Source organism: Corythoichthys intestinalis, chromosome 8, assembly GCF_030265065.1.
Source record: "Corythoichthys intestinalis isolate RoL2023-P3 chromosome 8, ASM3026506v1, whole genome shotgun sequence".
Taxonomy (NCBI): Eukaryota; Metazoa; Chordata; class Actinopteri; order Syngnathiformes; family Syngnathidae; genus Corythoichthys; species Corythoichthys intestinalis.
The window spans coordinates 26,030,737-26,054,572 of NC_080402.1; the positions used below are offsets into that span (position 1 = coordinate 26,030,737).

The 23,836-nt window shown below is 39.5% G+C and overlaps 1 long non-coding RNA gene across 2 annotated transcripts; it reads left to right on the forward strand.

The window, feature by feature from the left end:
• Positions 1-307: 307 nt before the first annotated feature.
• Positions 308-19,374, forward strand: LOC130920794 (uncharacterized). 2 transcript variants are annotated; one of them, XR_009064219.1, is made up of 3 exons: positions 308-377; positions 7,428-7,515; positions 18,445-19,374. It is a non-coding gene; the product is annotated as an uncharacterized LOC130920794 (long non-coding RNA). The 2 variants fall into 2 exon arrangements; XR_009064218.1 differs by lacking the exon at positions 308-377 and adding an exon at positions 772-1,397.
• Positions 19,375-23,836: the final 4,462 nt, after the last annotated feature.

The following is a 23,836-nucleotide window of genomic DNA, read 5'->3' on the forward strand; positions in this document are numbered from 1 at the left end:
TGAGTACTGCTCTTCATTTTCCCTCCAAAATGTCATGAGACTCGTTAGGCTGGTGCAATATCGCAAATATACGCGCCATTTTATCCTCTAGTGCAGGGGTCGGCAACCTATGACACGCGTGTCAGCACTGGCACACGAAGGGTTAACCAGTGACACGCGAGGGCATGGCAAAAAAAAAAAATTGCGTGTTATGTTTATTGTCGGTTGTATCTTTCTCAGTTGCTGAAGCGCCCCATCTTGTGGCCGTTTTATTTATTGGTTCTAAAACAGTAGAAGAAAAATGCAAATAGGAAGTTCTTCAAATGGGATTCAATGTGTTACATGGCAGCTCCACTCTCACAACTTCAGTGGCATTTGTGTTCTTTAGAGCAACGTCTGTGAGTATTTTGTTGTCAAATCGAGAATTACACTCTTTATATTGTCTTTAGGTTGCATGTTTGAGGGGAAATGTGTTTGATATTTCTAATGAAGAACTACTGAATACAGGCTAATTGTGTTTGCATATATGGATGGCATTTTTGTTATTTGCAGCATTGTTGCTGATTGCATGCATTTTTTCATTGTTTTAGTTTCATAAAAAAGAAATGAGACACATAAAGGATTACAGAAAACATCCGGAGTGTGAACCTTTTCATGTTTAGCTGTTTGGATAGCGGAAGCGAGTCATTTACAATGCGCCTTTTTACCGGAAATTAAGTTTTTTTCAGTTGCGCGCCCTGTTATTTAGGGGCTTTACGGGACCGCCCCTCTCACCCACTCTGCCTGTGGCGTTATATGCGAGCAATAATGGATTTTGAGCACACCTCCACCTCTTCTCCAATTTCTCGACTCCTGCTCTTGTCGGATTTTTGTCTCTGCGCGTTTAATTCAGCCCACGCTACTAATATGTCACGAAGCCGACCAATCAGAGAGCTGGCGGAAGTACACTCTGTTACCAATTGCACTTTTTGGTAATTGCAACTCTGCACCGTAGTGTATAGTGGACAGGCGATTAACGTGGCTTGTTGTCGTCGATTCGCCCGGTGCTTACTTCAGAGAGGTGGTTATGTGTATAAAAACACAGTGACACGTTGGATGGTATTTTGCTGGAGACTTTTATTAACAAAACTAAAACCAGCATGGGACACAGCCACTTTTCATGGCGCTCTTCGCACAACTCTCTCTCAACACCTTGCTCCCTGCCTCTCTTTTTCTTACGCTTAACTAGTAAGCTGGTCATACTGTAGGGGACAGCGGCCCCTTGGGGGTGCCGGTAACAACTGATTGGCTGGTTACTTCCGCTTGCTCTGTGCATTATGCCCCGAAAGCGTTGTGTGTGTGTCGCACAACAAGTGTCAAACGCCACTACGAGACAAAACATGAAATTCATGGAAAACAGGGCCAGGGATCACATTAAGGTAGGCATCTTTTGTATTTGTCATATAAAATCTAAAATTGTGCATAGAATTCACTGTTAGTGAAAAAGACAAAGTAGTCGTCTGTTCTGACTTTGAAGGTTAAAACAGCCCGCTCTGTACTGTGAGAGACCTGGACTGAGAATCACGCTTGTTCCCCTTTTCTTGCTGGGTTGTGTGTGTGTGATATGTTTACATAAGATGATGCTCAAGTTTTGATATTTTCTACGATATACTTTTATTTTTTAGTTATTTGATAAAGAAGAATGGTAGTTGTTAGATTTCAACGTATGTTCATGTTGTTTTCTTTGGAGTAAAATTACAGCTCTGTTGGATACAAAAATTCGGATGTGCGTCATTAATCTTGGTGTGACACACTGATTGACAAGAAAATTTGAAAGTGGCACGCCACACCAAAAAGGTTGCTGACCCCTGCTCTAGTGACACAGAGACCACATATAACACTGTATGGGTCACGTTGTTGTACTATAGGTGGCACGATTTAACTTGATCAAAGTTGCCCTCCCAGCATCCAATATAACAGGTGTGTCCAAGCAGATCCTCATGGCCCGCTGTGGGTCCTGGTTTTTATTCCAACTGATCCAACACAGACAGTTGAACCAATGAGGTTTCTGCTAAAACATGCAGCATATGACTGTTATCAACTGATTGCACTTGTAAAATACCAAATTGATGAAAAGGTTTCATTTTGTTTGGTTGGAATGAAATCCTGCATCCACAGTGGGCCTTTGTGCAGTAGGTTGGACAACCCTGCACTATCACATGATCATTTTGAAAGGGGGACCCCCCCCCATCTGTTTTCAGTTTTCAATGTTTACAGTGTATCACAAAAGTGAGTACACCCCTCACATTTCTGCAGATATTTAAGTATATCTTTTCATGGGACAACACTGACAAAATGACACTTTGACACAATGAAAAGTAGTCTGTGTGCAGTTTATATAATAGAGTTAATTTATTTTCCCCTCAAAATAACTCAAAATATAGTTATTAATATATAAACCCCTGGCAACAAAAGTGAGTACACCCTTTAGAAACTACGTACATGTCCAATTGAGTACTGCCTGTCATTTTCCCTCGAAAATGTCATGTGACTCGTTACAGGAGTGTGGTCAGCATTGCTGCAGAGATTGAAGAGTTGGGTGGGGGTCAGCCTGTTAGTGCTCATACCATACACCACACTCTACATCAATTTGGTGTGCATGGCTGTCACCCCAGGAGGAAGCCTCTTCTGAAGATGGTACACAAGAAAGCCCGCCCGTCTCATCAGACCATATGACATGGTTCCAGTAATCCATGTGTTTTGTTGACATGTCTTCCGCACACTGTTTGCGGGCTTTCTTATGACATTTGACAGCGGCCAAATATTATTTTTTAGGGTTTTCGACACATTTCATTGGTGTTCAGGATGAAAGTTACTCATATTTCTGCCTGCATGGGAATTAACCATGTTGAAATGTTAAAAAGTTAATTGAGTTACAGTAATGCATTTAAATCTATTATGTCAAATTCCTTTTTCAACACTTATGTTATTCTAAATGTCCATTCACTTCACCCATTAACTCTTTCATGCACAATTTATGATTTTTTATTTATTCATTGAACTCATTGGCTGCCATTGATGGCGATGAATGCCCAATCCATTTTGACTGGGAGGGGCAAATGAACATTTGTTAATGGCGTACCGCAAGCAACACGTCACTTCTGTTCATTAATATTCATGACGTTAGCTACTGTTGCTAAGGTGGGATACGCGACCGTTTGTCCCCGATAGGAAATGAATGGATATTGTGTACGAAGGAGATGTTTACAGAGCTAAACCTACCAATTCTCTCCGAAAATGATGTCCCCTGGTGCGGAATTCACTGGGAAAGATGTGGAAGAACGTAAAAATGTTCAGTTAAAGAGATGGCTTGAGTGTCGAGGGCTGAAAAAGACGAGAAAAAAAAACGAGCCGACCGAAGCATAGCCTTAGCTTTTTTGTAGACACCTTTTTCTTTCGCAACTGACAATGACATTCTCCTGTTTCAACAAGATATCCTTTACCACCAGCCCTGTCTGTCTTATATATTATATCCTCTGGTTGTCCTACGTCATTGACCGTTCTTGGGGGTAATTTATATTGTTTGTTTTGTGTAGTGATCGCAAATGCTACTCAGTGACAGCCAATGAACACTTTTAATTTTTTCATTGATAACAAATCTTAATTATATAATTTATGTACACTTCCCCCTTACTAAAGTTGTTTTTTGGGGTTTTTTTACATAAGAAAATGTAACAGTGGCAGTCAGATACCATTTTGAATTCTTTTCAGGTCATTCATTGTCAGACAGAAGCAGCACGGCACAGCGTCACGCTAAAAATTGAGCTAAAAATATCAAAATAGCTTACCTCTTTGTCCTCTGAAAGACAATGCCAACCCCCAAAAAATGTTTACTGCATAAATGTTTACTGCTGAGCTGGCGTTAAAAGTCCTCGCAAGTTGATTCAGTCTCCACATTTATTCGTCCGAGTTTTTGGTTTCGGGAAACATATGAAGAAAACAGCCATCATATGTTGTAATGTCTAGAGTCGTTTCTACAAGTTCCAAAAAAGCCATGTGTGATCGGCATGTTCGTATTTGAAAGACTACCAGAGAAATGTAGCACAATTGACATGGTTTCTATGCGAGGGCGGGTCTATAATGTCCCACTCCTGCTTTACTTCCGCTTTACGATGCAACGTCACGGTCTAAAAATAGCATGCATGCGGTACGTCATTCGCCAAAAGGATTGGACATCTAGTACCATCAATGACACTGAAACATGAACATTCATGGCCAATCCCCCCAGTTTCAAAGAATTGGATGCCTATCACTGACGGTGCCATGCAATTAGTTAATGCTATAGGGAAAAACATCTACTTTGGAGTATTACATGGCGCCATGACCAGACTGTCTGTCTATTTTTACTCATTTTAATTTAATTAATTTAAACCATTTAAAAAAAATAATCTTAAGTGTCAACTTTTGAATAGCGGTCCCTGAAGAGTTAAACCCAAAATATGATGGGTTGAAAATTCATATGTCATGATGGTACGATTTTCCCTTACTCAGATTAAATAATTTGCAATTCACTTATCTCATATGCTGAGGTTTTTCACCAGGGACATCTTCATTTTTCATGATAAATCCCTGAGTGTTTAATACTTGTGTTGTAACAGTGCTGCTTTGTAATAGTAAACTGCAATTTCACATTGGCCGGCTTCTTTGGTGCTTTTGCGTCTACTATTCATTTGAACATAAGGCAGCACTCATGTATAAGGCACGCTTGTCATCTTTGAATCTGATCTGGACAATGTAAAACAGAATACTTTGTCATTGAACAACAACAGTAATATGAAGAAGATCTAGAAAATAACCCTCTGAGTATTTGTAAACACATTTAAAAAGAGCATTTGCGCAATCATGCAAGTAATGGACTAGTTTACACACCAAGTAGCTGTTTCAATATAAAAAAAGGCCTCTACACTCACTTCCCTCATAATTCTTAACAGGTTAAAATCAGCATGTGTCACTTTGTATGCATGAGAGTATGAACATCACTGGTGCAACACTCGAGTAGCTCATGACTGCTAAAGCTTTTTGTGATTGTTTGCATATGTTGCATGCAATTCACCTCTGCTTTGTATTCACATCCTTTGCTGATTGTGCTCCTGAATGGCACCTCATCCTGCTGGGGAGAGCGAGGGTAACAGCACGGATGAAAGCAGGGAGCAGAGGGAGGATTAGGAGTTTGGAAACGTGCATGTGTGGGGATTTTACCCCCTCCCCGGTGATCAGGTGCAATGCGGAGAAAGTGTAAAGATCTGCTGAATTTGCGTAGCCATAAGCCATAGTGGGTTGCCACAAATAAGTCACTGCACAAAGCGGAAAGGGGGCTCAATTACAAATGATGTTGGATGAAGGAATAATGCTGCATTGAAAAAATAAAAGCCGAGAAGTTAGGATTTCAGATCTTTGAATTGGAAAAGTAAAATGCAAAGCCATACAAGTTCTCACACACGGGCAAGCTAAGTCTAATGATGTGACTCACATACTGTAGAAATGGATGATCAAAATTAGACGATAGAACACTTTTATGGTAAATACAGTGGTAGCTCGACATACGATCGGTTCGAAACACGATCTTTTCAACATCTGACGTAAAATTTGACTCGCTATTTGTTTTTACATCAGACGACATGCTCAAAATTCGACGATTTATGACAGTGCTGGAGTTTCTTTCTTTTCCCGCAAAATGGACACACGGCGGATTTTCTTGTGAGCGAAGTCAAAATGGGTTCCTGGAAAGTTAGTGCAGGTGGTGAAAAAAAGGAAAAAAGTGACTCTTATCATTGAAATGAGAATAGAAATGATAGAAAATTATGAGCGTGGTGTGCGCGTCCGTGAACTGGTTCGAGAATACGGCCGTAGAATTTCTACGATCTCGATGGTCCTCTTTCGACCTCCGTTCGCCAATATTTATACGTTAAGTTGACAATTATGATTGTGGTAACATCGCCAAAAAAAAATGGCCATCTTCGTCAGGTTTTTAATCATACAGTATATTTAAGCACTTGTGTAACATGCCTACTGTCCGCCGCAATTGACGCCAACAACAAGAGAACATTAAAAGGGAAAGTAAAATCTCTACCACACCTCTCTTACTCTCACGCCTTAGTGAGCTTACTCTGTCACATCAGCCATGCGGTGCGTTCAGGTACAGCACGCAAAACTCAGCCGCCACTGTAGAACCCGATTCGTTACATTATTACAGGGATTATTACCATTATTATTATACTGTATTATTTTTCTGATTTTAATTTATGATATAGTCGTTTTACTATGTGTTATTGCCATTTGTAATAGTACCTGCAGTACTTATTAAGGAATTAGTGTAGCTTTTCGGGCTGTGGAACGAATTAATGGAATTATAATGTCTTCTTTTGGGAAAATCCTGCTCGACATACGACCATTTCGATTTACAAACAAGATCCTGGAACGAATTAACTTCGTATGTAGAGGTACCACTGTAATATCATTGAATAAACATATCACGGCTATTAAAAAGATTAACCCAGGGGTTTTCAACCCAGTCCTCAAGGCACACTGTGGGTCCTGGTTTTTGTTCCAGCCGATCCAGCAGAGACAGTTGAACCAATGAGGCTTCTGCTAAAACAAGCCACACCTGACTGCAATCAACTGATTGCACTTGTAAAACACCAGATTGGGGAAAAAGTGTTGTCATCTTGTTTGGTAAGAATGAAATCCTGCACCCACAGTGTGCCTTAGTGGAATAGGTTGGGGACCCCTGGATTAACCTACATACAACATTCAAATTGTCTTGAGAATACTTTCATCATGGCTGCCCTTTTTTCTCGAGTTCACTATAGGATAGTGGAAAAGTATTTCTGACTTCCGACTAGTCTATAACTGAGCATGAAATACCATTTTCCAAAATATGGTAATCAGATGACAACCTTTGAGGTGTTCGGAGCAATAGCACATAAAAAGCTCATCAAGCTCATGATTTTACCAATTACACACATGAAATCACTAGCAGTCATTGCAAATGTTCCCTGCAAGCACAATTCTTTTTTTGAACTTCAAAACAGAGGAGTTAACAATTATAGTCAAGTGAGAAATTACAAGAAAAGCCTGACTAAATGATTTGAGTAAAAGCATGAACAAGGCCTTATCCTCAATGTGCAAGATTTCACTTAAGAATTGGATATTATATCAAATGTCATGTACTTGATATCCAAAATCAGTAACTTCCAAAGTCGATCACTCTCTTTGGATAAAAATATCCCTCCAAAGCCACACTTTCTCATGGAGTTCAAACAAGAGACATTTATATGTTTAACAGGATTTTTGTGAATACAGGTAGTTCCCGGGTTACAACGTACCCGACTTACATGATTTTGACTGGATGACGCCTGTCTCATTGTTTTTATTTTAATTTAATTTTTATTTTTTGTTTTGTCATGCAGGCTTTTATTTTGGCACAAGAACCATAGAGCATTTAAACAGCGCCCAGCCCACACACCTAGTGTCACGGACATATGAGGAAGTGCGCAGGTGAGTGAAGAGGTGACAGCCTGCGCGCACATTTGTTGCTTGTGAAGCATCTAGAGGCAACGTCTGTATGTAACCCCTTTTGTACTGTTTGTTGTGCGTTTTCAATTGTGGTCGAATGCTTCGGGCGAGGTTATTTGATTGTTTTTTATGATGTGTGAATGCTAACTGATACATGCTAATCGTTTATTATTGCTGTATCAGCAGCTATTAAACGAAAATTTGAATTGCTGTTATTGAAGATTAGACTAATTTAATTTCATTTTATATCAATTAAATTCAGCAAGTGTTGATGTCATGAGCAGATTAATAAAGTCAGCAAACCACATGGACGTCTGATATTGTCATTTCGGGGGCTTAGCTCGCTGCCTAGCAAGGACTTAGCTCCAGCGTCTTGGCGAAGACAGTACAATGACGTGTGATACATGTTTTTGGATAGTTTTATATATATGTATATATATATATATATATATATATATATATATATATATATATATATATATATATATATATATATATGAGGGCTGTCAAAATTATCGCGTTAACGGGCGTTAATTAATTTTTTAAATTAATCACGTTAAAATATTTGACGCAATTAACGCAGACGTCCCGCTCAGAAAGATTTAAAGGACAGTACACTGAAAGGCTCACTTGTTGTTATGGAGTTTTGCCGCCCTCTGCTGGCGCTTGAGTGAATGACCATCTCGCATATTGCCTCAAAAAGGCTGTTTATGGACATTAAGAGTGAAGAGAATGCCACCGGACGCTTGGGGGCAGCGCCGTTCCATACTCATGTTATTTCTTCTAAACGTGGGAGAATTAGTAGTTTTGAGACGTTTATGCTGTATTCACAATGCAATGCAAATTGCTATTTGTGCTCCACACATATTTCGGTACGTTTTCTCTCTTTTAGTGGCAATTATGTGTCTCTTGTTGTATTTTAGGTAAGATATGTACAGATATATGTTATACAGTAGAGGCGAGTGGACACAAGCGTTCTTTGGACCGCGCCGTTTATTGGCAACCCCTTCACAAGAAACTTACAGTGGGGACCCATTGGCAGTGTATCAAATACTTGTTCTCCCCACTGTAAGTATCGTTTAGTGAAAGCACAACAAAAATAATATTCCTATCTCTCCCCAAAAAAGATAATGTTCACAAAAAGAAAAGCACTTCAGTCTATAGTAATGAGGCCCTATTCTGACACACAGTTAAACAACAATGCAAAATGAACTGGCATTCCATATCAAAATAGCTATGCAAAATACACGTAAAACTTAGACTTTGGTCACTCTATTTTTATTATTGTTATTTTTATTCTTATTATTATTATATTAACTCTACTTTTGATTGAAAATTTTACAAATGTTTTTAAAACAAAAACAGGAAGAGGGGTTTTAATATAAAATTACTATAATTTGTAACTATAACATTTATCGTTCAAGAACTACAAGTCTTTCTATCCATGGATCACTTTAACAGAAAGAATGTTAATGCCATTTGTGGATTTATTGTTACAATAAACAAATACAGTACTTATGTACAGTATGTTGTATGTATATATCCGTCGTTTGTCTTATCTTTTCATTCCAACAGTAATTTACAGAAAAATATGGCATATTTTAGAGATGCTTTGAATTGCGATTAATTGCGATTAATTACGATTAATTAATTTTTAAGCTGTAATTAACTCGATTAAAAAAATGTAATCGTTTAACACCCCTAACATATATATATATATATATATATATATATATATATATATATATATATATATATATATATATATATATATATATATATAGTGCCCTCCATAATTATTGGCAACCCTGGTTAAGATGTGTTTTTTTTAGCTTCTAATATTTTTTTTTAATTCAAATAATATGGGACCTTAATGGAAAAAAAGAGAAAAATCCAACCTTCAATACAAGTGCATTTATTCAGTGGGGAAAAAAATCCCACATAAAGAAATAATTATTTGACATCAAATAATGTGTGTCACAATTATTAGCACCCCTGGTGTTAATACTTTGTACAACCCCCTCTTGCCAACAAAACAAGGTCTGGGGACTGAAATGGCCATGGGAGGAGCTTGATTTTGTGTCTGGTGAACCATTTCTGTGTAGATTTGGCCATATGTTTAGGGTCATTGTCTTGCTGAAAGACCCAGTGACGACCCATCTTCAGCTTTTGGGCAGAGCGCAACAGATTTTGATTCAAAATGTCCTGGTATTTCAAAGCATTCATGATGCCATGCACCCTAACAAGGTTCCCAGGGCCTTTGGGAGCGAAACAGCCCCACAGCATCACTGACCCACCCCCATACTTCACAGTGGGTATGAGGTGCTTTTCAGCATGCGCATCTTTCGTGGCATGCCAGACCCACTTAGAGTGTTTGGTTCCAAAAAGCTCAATCTTGGTCTCATCTGACCAAAGCACACGGTTCCAGTTGAAGCCCGCGCAGAGACCCCCAATTTAGCCAACTTTCAAAATTGTCCGATATGCACGTCTGATACATCATTGGAAAGCTTAAAATCTCAGTTTTCTGGGGGAAGAAAAATTTTGAACAGGAGGGCATTTATTTACTTTTATTTTTTTAAACAGAAAAACCCTATTTGGAGGTGAGAGCACGCGAGAGCAGAATTACAGACGCCATGACTTTAACGAGATATTATCACGTATTTACCTTGTTTCGATCCAAAAACTCCATGTAGCATGCATCACTGAGTGTCAAGACACAGCTGTGAATGGCCACAGGGGGGATTTTATGGGTGAAACATGATCATATAACAAGGGTCATGATGCAGAAATCGCAGACATCAAGGAATGGTTGAGATTCTCTTTTTCATATATTTACCTTTTTAAACGCTATTTTCTTTGTTTGGATCGATTATTTATCATGTAACATATCGTAAAAATTTGACAGAAACAAAAAAATACAATTAAGCTATAGTTATGAGGTAAATATCCGTGACTTTTCTACAGACACCATTTTTTTCATTGTGATGTAATTTGTTTAAAAATTTAAATAGGTGAGAAGAATTTTTTAAAGTTTTTTTTTTTAAACGAAATATTAGACATCAATTAATGATTCTAAGCTAAAAATGTTATACATTTTGAAAAATAAGTATAATTAATTACCTTCGTTTAATGGCTGGCTTGAAACAAAAGCGGTTGCGTGACATCTGTAAACCAAATTAATAATAGTTCGGGGGCTTAATGCGCCATGAATCTGCTATGGCAGCATATAGACATATTGTTGTGTCAAACACAACAGTTGTTTTGGCTTAAAATACAGCAGATTCTTTTATAGAGGAGTGCAAGTGCAGAAACTGCTTTTTCAGTCTTGTCTGTGTTTTCTGCCATATATTTATATATAAATATATATATATGCATGTATGTATATTATTATTATTATTATTTAAAGGATGTTTAGAAGAATTTTAAGGGCTAATTCCGATTTACACGGAAATCCGGGTTACATCATCAGCGCAGGAACAGAACCCGATTTCTGTCCCCTATCTCCCTAGGAATCAATTTTTCATAAACTGCTTTTGGAACCCTGGCTTCTGTGCCCAGGCATCAAGAGTTTCATAATTAGTATGTACTGTATGATTACCACCACAGCAAAAAAATATGACTTTCCCAGAACCAGTATTTTAATTTTGCTTATGCATGGAAGCAGCCACAAAGGGAGGTAGGATACATTTATTCAAACGGGAAATTAAATGATGATGAACTAGCCAAACAAAATTGATATATCAGTGGGGGAAACCGCTAGGTGAGCGGTTAAACAACTGATGACAATTAGTGAGATGAAGAAAAGAAATTTGACCGAAACTGCGGAAAGAAATGGCAACACATTTTAATGCAAATGAAACAGCATAATTCAAGCAGGGTGTCAAACACGAAAGTACAAGAAGTGAGAAATAACAACTGCTTGTTGATGTGATAAGGGCCAAGGACAATCTGTTTCCGCTGATGGAATATTACAGAAAAAAAAGTGTGGAGAGGTGGGGTGGATATTTAAAATTGTGTCGAGTAGAGTGCTAACAAAGAATATCAAAGTACCACATTTAAAGCTGATGTTTAAAACCTGAGGTGATATTGCCAGAAAAAAGATTGCCAAGATATCAATGCTAACCCACACCTTCTCTTAAGGACTTGGTTGCTGCTAGAACTAAGGGTTGGGGAAGAAAAAAAAATCGGGGTCTTTCTCTCAAGGAGGCATGAACAATTCATGCACACTAAAACTAGCAAGCAGCAATAAACTGTTAAAACAGATGACTTATAGTAGTACAGTGTAAGTCCGCTCGTCTCATCAGACATGGTCATGGTTCCAGTAATCCATGTGCTTTGTTGACATGTCTTCAGCAAACTGTTTGCGGGCTTTCTTGTGTAACTTCTTCAGAAGAGGCTTCCTCCTATGGTGACAGCCATGCGCACCAATTGATGTAGAGTACGGCGTATGGTCTGAGCACTAACAGGCTGAGCGCCCAACCCCTTCAATCTCTGCAGAAATGCTGACAGCACTCCTGTAACGAGTCACATGACATTTTGGAGGGAAAATAACAAGCAGTACTCAATTTGGACATTTAGGCATGTACGTAACAGGCCCGGATCTAGGTTTAACCACCAGAGTGGGATCTAAGAAATCTTGAGGGGGCACCCTCAATGCAGGCATTTTTTTTACCCTCTGCATTTCTCCGGGCTTGGGACCGGCGCAAGTAGGACACTTTCCCGTTGAGGCTGCATTAATTTTTGGGGGGTTTATTAGGTTTTGTTTTTTTGTTTTTTTTCATTCATCTAACTACTTATTCTCGCAGTCAGCGTGATGTCATGATGACGTCATCTCGCATAGCAACGTGTCGCCGTTTTGAGATGGGGGCACACACAGGTAAACATCCATAGACAAATGTCTGAAATTCATATATTTCAGCTGTGTTTTGCGTCTTTTTTGCATAAAAACGTCTTAAACATGACTTATTATTATCACGAGTCACTGCCGACAGACGCGAGGAGGCGATACAACTTAAAATTAGCGTGTATTGGCCTGCAAATCTGCCCATACAAAGTCACAGCTGATAGCTGGATAAACAATCCAAAGGAATTGCCTGCAGTGGAGTTCAGAAACATCTACAACTACCTCATAAAGTCACCCAGTAAGTTGACCTTTATCATATACGTGGAATATGTACTGTGTGGAACTAAGAAAACTATTAGTATATACCGAGCGATTATTTCTGCCATAACCGGTAATTCGCCTCCAAGCGTTATTTAGCCGTGAGCACGTCACGACAAAATAACCAATTCCCACCAGGCCAATAATATACCGATTGACCGATCAGAGCAGTTCATGGCAAAAGAAAAATAACGCTTTGCGAGTTGTCGGTTACGGTAATAATAACCACAGCCTAGTCTATTGAATCCTAGCAGCTAACTGAGGCAAAAAAAAAAAAAATCGATTAAAGTTTACTCACCAGTAATTAAATGTCGGCTGCAAACGTAAATGTGCCTGGATTTAGGTTCCCACTGGCAAGAACCGTCTTCTTTTACTGTTCCTCGATTGATTGCTTTCAGCCATTTGCTTGTCCTTTTTTCTCACGAGAAAGAATCAAGAACCTCAAATTCGGCTCCGAACTCTTCCTTGTGTTACAACCCACAACACAGCAACTTTTAGTCATTCCAACGGGAAAAAAGACCGCAAATAAGACAAAAGTTTAACGCGTTTGTACTACAATGCACGACAGAGCAACTGCTTGTGACTCGTCTTTTGCCCCCCCTTTCAATATGGCGACGCTTTGTTGTGGCTGGTGACGTTATTAATGCCCGGATGTCCGACTGCGAGAATGTGTCCAGAGGAGAGAGAGGAAGCGCGCGGATAACAAACGAGGTTGGAAAAACAGCTTGTTTTGTTGATTGCTTGTTCAGCGTGGTTGCGGCCAACAGTAATCGTTAATCCTGCAATAAAAAAGTAGGTGAGACCAACTCTCCGTGCGTTCTCTATATCCAGTGCGACGCTAATATAGATATTCCCGACATTTTGATTGGGTGGGCACGACTCACGTCTGGGTGGGCCCACCCCAGCCCCCCCCATACATCCGGCCCCGGTACGTAGTTTCTAAGGGGTGTACTCACTTTTGTTCCCAGGGGTTTAGCCATTAATGGCTATATTTTGAGAGGAAAATAAATTAACTGTATTATATAAGCTGCACACAGACTACTTTTCATTGTGTCAAGGTATCATTTTGTCAGTGTTGTCCCATGAAAAGATATACGTAAATATCTGCAGAAATGCGAGGGGTGTACTCACTTTTATGATACACTATATATCCTCATGAATGTATATACACAATAGCTGTTGATCAGAAATTCAGACTATTATTACTCATTACACACCCTTTTCACTGCTAGATGCTGAGACTCATGCACACAGTGACCTCTTTTGTCCTGAAGTCTCTCTGTAGGAAAGAAATGAAGAAAATATGCATGCAGTCTAGACATGGCAATATATGCCAGGCAAGTTAGAATTGCCAGCCGGGTTCAGTGCTCTTGCCACTTGCCCACAGGCACACCCACTGTGAAATCCCACACTAGGTCTGTATACTGTAACATAAAAAACACTTGCCACCAACAATGCAGCGGCCAATCGAAGTGAAAATTTTAAATTTAAATACTACTCAATAAATTTGATCTAGTCAGCCACAAACTGAATTAATGAGAATCCGACATATGCAGGCATGAAGCACCAGTTAAATAGATTGAAAAAAATACATTCTTAACATTTTCAAGTCAAATGTTCCTGTAAACTAGGAAAAAAGATAACAAAGTTTACAAAAATGTTACGAAAATAATCATAAATGGTCAAATTTAAATGAGCTTAATGTAAAAGTCCAATATTAAGTTCAGAGAATGTATTTGTTGACAAAGAACCTTCATTTCTGTAAATCCTGAGCTAATTAGGTTTTCTTGCAGGCTGAGATTTGTACGTGGGCAAAGTCAATCCTGCTGCTTCTTTATACTTGCCGACTATGAGTGAAATACAACTTTAATAACTGACAAAGGTGCAAAAGGTTAATAACCAACTTTAATAATTTGGGATTAAATACACTGTAATGAATTCAAGGAGCTTTGCTCAATCGTGTGCCACAAAATAATACTTCAATATAGATGATAAAGATTTATATCTTAACTTTCATTTAATATATTAATTAATTTTGGGAGGAATTTAAGCTAATTAGAATTGTGCCCCAACAGAATCTGTTAATAAAGTTACCTAATTTGTGTTTAATAAACTTTAGCTCACTAGAACTAAAGGGTAAAAAAAAAAAACAGGCAGGCATAGGGAAATGTAAAAACTCCACACCGGAAAGCCCAGTTACCTTCTCTCCTGCCTGAAATTTGATTTGTCTCATTAGAAAGGCAAAGCACAAAAAGGTATAGTTTAATTTAGACATACCAACCCTGCTAGATATTGCCTGCACATCATCATTTCCTGAGCCATGTAAGTGGAAATAAAAAGGTTCCATGTTGATTAAATGCAGCCCAAATGAGTGCTTCTACTCTTGAGATATTGAATGACTGTTATGGTATAAGAGCATTTGCTTGGCAATTCATTAAAATGTTCAGCGTTTTCTAGATGAGCCTTTGACGTTTATGATGCAACCCTATGGTTACGTGTTTACTCTTCGCTTTAATCCAAAATGTGGATCAATTCCCTATTCTTGCAAACAAATAAGAATAACTGGAACCAGAAACTCTTTCAGGTATTTATTAGGGCTGTCAAACGATTAACATTTTCAATCGAGTTAATCACAGCTTAAAAATTAATCGTAATTAATCGCAATTCAAACCATCTATAAAATATGCCATATTTTTCTGTAAATCATTGTTGGAATGGAAAGATAAGACACAAGACGGATCTATACATTCAACATAGTGTACATAAGTATTGTATTTGTTTATTATAACAATAAATCAACAAGATGGCATTAACATTATTAACATTCTGTTAAAGTGATCCTCGATCTTTAAGAGAAGTAATTCTTAAAAGATAAATATTAGTATGAGTTATAGTAATTTGATATTAAAACCCCACTTAATAGTTTCGTTTTAATAAAATTTGTAAAATTATTTTAAGTGATAGGTCGCTATTCTTGTTATGTCGCAGTGCGTGACATCACCGGGCCGAACTTCCAGCGTGTCACTCTTAGCTACGCCAACATGTCGTCAGTTCTGCCCTTCCAATTTGAACCAGATCGGAAAAGTGAAGAGCAGGACAGCACTGTCAGTCGTTCACAAGACGAGCAGCAAAGGCAAAATGAGAACAGGAAATACAGTACCTTATAAGAGAAGAATTGGGCAAAACTGGTGATGTACTCGCTGCAAGTGCATCTCAATGATAATGGAGCAGAGAGTGTATGCTGTTGAGAACTCCGGTTTTTGTTGGCAGATCTTCAAGGCAAGATATTGCGTTTTCAAACTTATCCCATTATAATTATGTAGATTGTTAGTGTCCAGAGCTGTCATATTCTTTACATTCAGTACAAGCCAACAGTTTGACAGGAACAAATCCTGGAATCAAGTGTAATCCATGTCTTGTACATTGTAACGCGTGCTAGGTAGGATATGTGCATAAAAGTACCAAAAAGGGAGAAGCTTCCACTTATGTACATTTATTCACACAAAAAATAATATTTTCACCTTGACCACTCGTCACTCGGGAGTTCAGCGGCACGCACACACGCGTTCCCAGACGAACTCCAACATAAAAGTAAGGTCCATGTCAGAGTCACTGTAATCACTGTAGGGTGCCATAGTGGTTTAATTATTTGGTATGATTTGGGGAACACTCCCACGAAGAATAGTCAACAAAAAAGATAGCATTAGTAATCCAAATCCGCATTTTTTCACTCACTCGAAGATCCAGGAAATAGACCGATCTCATGGCAATGTCGCAACCGCGATCAGGCCGTCGAATCCGCAATACAGACTGATCCCAAAAGCCGCTGTGGGACCGACGAATCCAGAAACTAGACAGATCCGAAACCAATATTACAGCTGCAGTGGTACCGTCGGATCCAGAAATTAGACGGATCCCTTACTTGACTGAGGATCCAGGAAAAATGTTCGGGCGCCAGTTGTAAGGCGCGGTAGGTAGGATACGAGCATACAGGGACCAAAAAGGGGAGAAGCTTCTACTTATGCACATTTATTAACAAAAAAAATAATAATTCCACCTTGACCACTCACGTCACTCCACTTGTTACCATTTCACTGGAAATTGCATCCAAAAGCAGCACATCGTGGCATTTTACTAAGTGAGTTTAGGCAGCAATACGCAATTGTTGTACACGCTACACATTTGGAAACATCCCATTTACGTCATCACTGCGAGCCCGAAAAACATGGCGCCAACTATCGGTCAAAATATGTACTAAATATGATAAAATATTTGCATTGATTCAACATTTTATGTGTTTCTAACAACATATTTTAGTACAAGAGAACAATTGTGGTTTATTAGAGCCTACATGTATTTAAGGTAGAGGATCACTTTAAAGCGATCCTTGGATAGAAAGCTTGTAGTTCTTAAAAGATAAATGTTAGTACAAGTTATAGAAATTTTATATTAAAACCCCTCTTAATGTTTTCGTTTTAATAATATTTGTAAAATTTTCAATCAAAAAAATAAACTAGTAGCTCGCCATTGTTGATGTTGCTGAGCGGTGACGTCACATGGGCTCCCTGCCGTTCTTCCACAGTGTCTTTAACTACGTAAGGTAGTGATTGAAATCCACCACAAGGTGTCAATGGCGAGTTTTAAATTACTTAGAAATCAAGCCAATGAGTGTGTTTTGTCCCTCGACCGACGCCGTAGTTCCCTGTTTACTTGTCCATCCATTTTACATCATTTGAATGCTGGCTTCACAACGTACGAGACCTCTGATCGTTAGTATATTGTGACTGAATATAGCCATCCAGTGTATTTGTCGAGCTAAACGACAGCTAAACGAAATGTTTGAATCGTTTGTCCAAAGTCTGCGCATCATTAATACAGATAGAAGCGCTTTTCTTTTTGTGAACATTCTTTTTTTGAGAGATAAGAATATTATTTTTGCTCTTTATTCTGTCCTCAATGTGTGTGAGTACACAAATTGACAGATAGCGAACAACAGAAGCTCCAAAGAGGAATCAGACGTTGAGGCAAAGTTGAATGGGCTTTACTGTAGTCATCAATTCTCTTGACAGGGGCACATTTCGGATTATTGTAAAACTGAAAATAATAAACATTGTGCCAATAACTTGCACAAGTCACAAAATAACACAAAGTATACACACACGATTCCATTTGAGCAGTAGGACTAGCCAATTAGCTCACAAGCAACAAATAATGTAACTACATTGCACCATATAAGTAAAGAAAATGAAATGTATATCACCAATAATTACACAATGCTCATGAATATATACAAAGAAAGAATGCAACTCATAAGCGATGAGACAAATAGTGTGATGAGACAACGAGGACTGCCACTGAATAATGGATGCAGACATTAGCTGGTCTGTAGAGGACTGTATTGGTATGATTTCGCGTTGAAACCCATAAAATCAGTCGCACCCAAGCGCCAGAAGAGGGCAACAAAACACCAAAAAACACAATTAACAAGTGGACATGACACTGTGCTGTCATTTTAATCTGTTTGAGCGGGGCATGTGCGTTAAATGCGTCAAATATTTTAACGTGATTAATTAAGAAAATTAATTACCGCCCGTTAACGCGATACTTTTGACATCCCTAGTGTTTATCTAAAATTACTTAGTTATTTACTTATCTATGGTAAAGCAGAGCTTTTTAATTGAATAAATAAAAATAAAAGTATTTAAAGATGTTTTTCTGATTTGATTTCAAATTTATTTATCTGTTTACAGGTAGTACCCAGCTTACGACGTACCCGACTTAAGTGATTTCGACTTTTCGACGCCGGAGTCTTGTCCGCCATTTTGTTTCCAGTAGTTTTATTTATCTATTTTTTTTTTTGTCATGTATCGGTGTAGAGTGTGTGTTTGAGCTCTGTATTTTTCTCAGTGTAACAGCGGTCAAGTTTTCCTGCAAATATTTGTTCTGCCAATATGAGAAGCTGTTGTCTCACAAAGGTTAACCGAATATTACCATGTTACACAACTTATTTTTTTTTTGTGTGTGCAGGCTTTTTTTTCCTGTTGTGATTGTACAATTCTCGGCATTAAGCAGTGATCTCTCGTTTTCGTGGTTAATGGGGACCAGAATTCGCCGGGGTAAGTGATAAACTGCGAAGTAACGCACCCCCTCACCAAAAAAACTATATATTTTTTTTGTGTGTGTTCAGTGTATTCAGATTTAGCATTGGAAAGAGATCCATATAAGACATTTTTTAAACGTTATTTTTTTTTGTCAAATTATAATTTTTTTTTTTTTTAATGTATATTTATATTAATAAATGGTACCAATTGGCTCGGTACAGCTCATCTGTATTATTATTATTATTTTTTTTTAATTGAAAAAAAAAAAAAAAAAAAAAAACGCAATGACATGAGCGCGCGAAGTTTGAAGCGCGAAGTAGCGAGAGATCACTGTATTGTTAATAATTGTTTACAAGTTAAATTGTCAAATTCATAAGTTTCATAAGTGTCAAATTTCATAAGTGAGCGCATACCCAATCAGGTCGCTTTCTGGTTTCTACGAAGGAAGTTGAGTCCGATCAAGCAAGCAACTGCGTAGTAGAAGCAGCTCGACCTCATCTAAATTACTGAAATTAAGCTTTTAATAAGCTTAATAAGTCACATCGACTTACCTGTTCGCTAGCAGGCCAAAGTGTTCTACAGTGTGTGTGTGTGGTTTAAAAATAAAACTACAGTAAACATCAGTGAAACAAGAACTCTTGTATCTCCAATTGTGATCAAGGCGGGATGCTCAGTGTACCTTTTTTACCATCCACCAGCATTGATGGTAAGTACAGTATCTTATTTTTTATTTTTTTTAATATGACGTATAATACATGTTTTTGGATAGTTATTTTGAGACTTAGCTGGTATTTTGGGGTATTTAAGGGGTTAATTCCAATTTATGCGGACATTTGGGTTACATCGCCGGCGTAGCAAGGGAACTCGTTCGTAAACGGGGGGACTACCTGTATTTGGTTGTGTTACGCCCCGGTCTAGGGGTTTCAGGACGCGATACTTGTCCCGAAAGATCTGAATCGCACATTTACACTGGGGGGGTAAATGTCCGATTTTTAGGTGGTGGGGTGTTATGACCCTGTGGGTCAATTGTTCTTTTTACTGCTTTTTCCACTGTGTGTGTGCATAAGTTTGGTGGCTAATTGAATGAATTAGGTGCAGGTGCTGCTGATTCAACCACTCCTGATTAGTGACCCCTCATTGGCCAAGGTGTGGACTTCCTGGCCTATTTAAGAAGCCTGCCACCAGCACTCGTCCTCCTCGCCAGCCAGACCAGCATTCAGAAACGCCAGTTCGCGTGTGTTCGGTTTTCGGTGATTCCTGCTTCGTTTACTCTGTGCTGTTCTGTGTTTGCTGGCCTTTCTGGGTGAGGGTTGGTCGGGAGGAGCTCGCCCCAGTCTTAGTGATTTGGGGGCTCGTCCGTTGCTTTTTTATCGTCGTTCGTCGCCTTTCCTGGTGAGTCTCTTTGGTTGTTTTCTGCCTCGTTGGCTGCTTTTTTTGTTGGCAGTTTTTTCTTTTTGGTGGTGGCGACTATGGAATTTAATGTAGATGATTTTGTTATCAATCGACTGTACAGGTACTTGGTAAGTGTAGAAAGGACGATCTTATTCTAATTGCACACGCTTTTGAGGTGGTTGTGCCTCCTAACATCAGGAAACCTGAACTACGTGTGCTCCTGTTCAATGTGTTAAATGACAGGGGTTTGTTTGGTGAGCCAGCCCCGACAGAGGGGCCAGGTGCTGTGCCTGGTGTTCCCCCACTCCGTACCTCCCCAAGTCAGGCTGCTATGTCGGCCGAGGAGCTGAGGATAACGCTTCGTATAAAAGAGGTTGAGGTGAGACACAAGGAGTTGGAGGTGGAAGCCATGCATCTTCAGGTGAAAGCTCTGGAGCTAGAGTGGGGTGCGGCTCCTACAGCCAGCCCCTCAACCCCACAGTCACCGCTCACAGGTATGCCTCATGAAGGGTTTGATGTTAGCCGGCACATCGCATTAGTTCCACCTTTCAGAGAGTCTGAAGTGGACTCGTACTTTAATGTGTTCGAACGTGTTGCAGCTACATTGAATTGGCCCAAAAATGTGTGGCCCTTATTGCTTCAATGTAGATTAGTTGGTAAAGCCCAGGAAGTGTGCACCTCGCTGTCTTTAGAAGACGGCCTAAATTACGATATTGTGAAAGCCACCGTCCTTCGCGCGTATGAGTTGGTGCCAGAGGCATATAGGCAAAAATTTAGGAAATGTGGAAAAACTGCCACCCAAACTTATGTAGAGTTCACGAGGGAGAAAACTGCTTTATTTGACAGATGGTGCCAAGCCAGTAAGATACACAATTTTGATAATTTGCGTGAATTAATATTGATGGAGGAATTTAAGAACTGTCTTCCCGAGAGAATCGTCGTTTATTTAAATGAGCAGAAAACCACCTGCCTGACTGAAGCCGCAGTATTGGCGGATGAATTCGCATTGACACACAAACATGTGTCCTCACCAATAACCCGTCGTGATTCAGCTACCATTGACAAACCTCGATCCCCTAAAACCTATCGCCGTAACCCTGTCACTGTTTCTTCAGTTACAGAAACCTGTGAATGTTTTTACTGCCATGAGCGAGGACACCTGATTGGTTCCTGCCCCATCTTGAAAAGAAAATCTAAAACTGCCAAACCACCATCCTCAATAGCATCAGTCCAGACCAGAAAATCTGCTGCTAGCATGAATCTAGCAACACCAAAACACCAGGTTGACGCAGATTTTCAACCATTCGTCTCAAAAGGTTCAGTAACATTGGAAAACACAAAGCCGGTCGCTATCACTATTCTGCGGGATACTGGGGCAAAGCAATCGATTATTCGTGGGGATGTTCTCCCTTTTTCACCTGAGTCTTATTCTGGCTCACATTTTAATGTTGGGTGTAAAACTGAGTGAGGTGCGTGCACCTTTGCATTTTCTGTATTTGACATCTTGTTTTGTAACAGGCAAAGTAAAAATTGCAGTTAGACCCCAGCTCCCGATCGATGGAGTTGATTTAATACTCGGGAATGATTTGGCCGGTGGGAAAGTCTACCCTTCTCCCGAGGTAATCGAAAATCCGTGTTCTGAAATGCATGTTCCTGATCAGGTGGGGGCAGATCTACCTTTATTTCCTGTGTGTGCTGTGACTCGTGCTCAGGCATGAAAAATGGGTGACTTGGTGGATCTTAGTGACACATTTTTGTGCTCTAACAATCCAACAAAGACACCCCCAACCTGTAAAAAAGTAGTTCCTATTAAGTCTCATTCTGTTAATGATGATCTGACACTATCAGTAGACAAAGATCAGCTAATCGCAGCCCAAAATGGCGACAGTAGTTTGTCTCATTGTTTTGCCTTGATCAAGAATCCCAAAAGCCTAAAATCAGTTTCTTACCACCTTGAAAATGGGGTCCTAATGCGCCTCTGGTCGCCTAGTTCAGGTTTTACGCATGACTCTGTGTGCCAAATTGTAGTCCCAAAACCTTTTCGTACCCAAGTTCTGTGTTTGGCCCATGATCATTGTATGTCTGGCCATTTAGGTGTTAGAAAAACCTATAATTGCGTCCTCAGTTTTTTTTTCTGGCCAGGACTAAAGTCTGATGTTGTGAAATATTGTCAATCCTGTCATACTTGTCAAGTGTCTGGTAAACCTAATCAAGTAATTTCTGCTGCACCCCTTAGGCCAATTCCTGTTGTTGGTGAACCCTTCTCGCATGTTATTGTAGACTGTGTTGGTCCCCTTCCACGAACCAAATCCGGTAACATTTATGTTTTAACTATCATGTGTGCTTCTACTCGCTTCCCTGAGGCTATCCCCTTGCGCTCTCTGAAAACCCGCGCCATTGTAAAAGCACTGGTAAAGTTCTTTTCTACATTTGGCCTTCCGAAAAGCATTCAAAGTGACCAAGGGTCAAATTTCATGTCTAAAGTCTTTGCTCAAGTCATGTCAGAGCTCAATATTAAACATCATGCTTCCAGTGCCTACCATCCCGAGAGTCGGGGTGCAATAGAAAGGTTTCATCAAACACTTAAAAGTATGCTTTGTAAATTCTGTACTGAGTCAAACCGAGAATGGGATGAGGGTCTACCTTTGCTGCTATTTGCCATTCGAGAAACTCCTCAAGAATCCCTTGGCTTTAGTCCAGCCGATTTGGTTTTTGGCCACACTGTACGTGGACCATTGCGCTTACTTAGTGAAAAATGGCTTTCTGATAACTCAAACCCTGAACAAAATGTGTTAGACTATGTTAGCTCTTTCTGGGAACGACTGAATCATGCATGCGATTTGGCCCGTAATTCAATGAAGGTTGCCCAAAGCAACATGAAAATCCGTTATGACAAAAAGGCCGTAGTGCGAACTTTTCAGCCTGGTGACCAGGTTCTTGTGTTGTTGCCCATCGTGGGTGCTGCGTTGCGCTCAAAATTCTCTGGCCCGTATGTTATAGACCGAAAACTTAGCGAAACCGATTATGTACTTCAGACCCCCGATCGCAGGAAAAAGACTCGTGTATGTCACATCAACGTTAAAACCATATATCGACCGTGATAAGAGTACCGCTGCCCCTATTACTGCTTTGTCTGCTGCACAGCCATTGTACCATCCTAGTGTTGATGGGCTGAATGAAAAAAAACAGCTCCACATCCTGTGCACGCCTTCAAAACTCTGAGGTCTTGATGAATCTGGAGGTATACTTAGCGCACCTTTCAAACCCTGCTCGCTCTGACATATGTAATCTCATCCACAGATATTCGAGCTTGTTTCAAGACATCCCCTCCCAGACAAAGGTCTTGGAACATGACATTGATGTGGAAGATCATAAGCCAATCAAACAGCATGCCTATCGTGTGAATCCGACAAAACGTGCCATGATGGAGAAAGAAGTAGGGTATCTTCTTGATCATGGTTTCGCCGTCCCAAGCTGTAGCGCTTGGAGCTCCCCTTCGCTGCTCGTACCAAAACCTGATCAGACATCACGTTTCTGTACCGATTACCGCAAAGTTAATGCCATCACTAAACCTGACTCGTTCCCATTACCTCGAATGGATGACTGTGTTGATAGGCTAGGTTCTGCTAAATTTGTGACCAAATTAGAC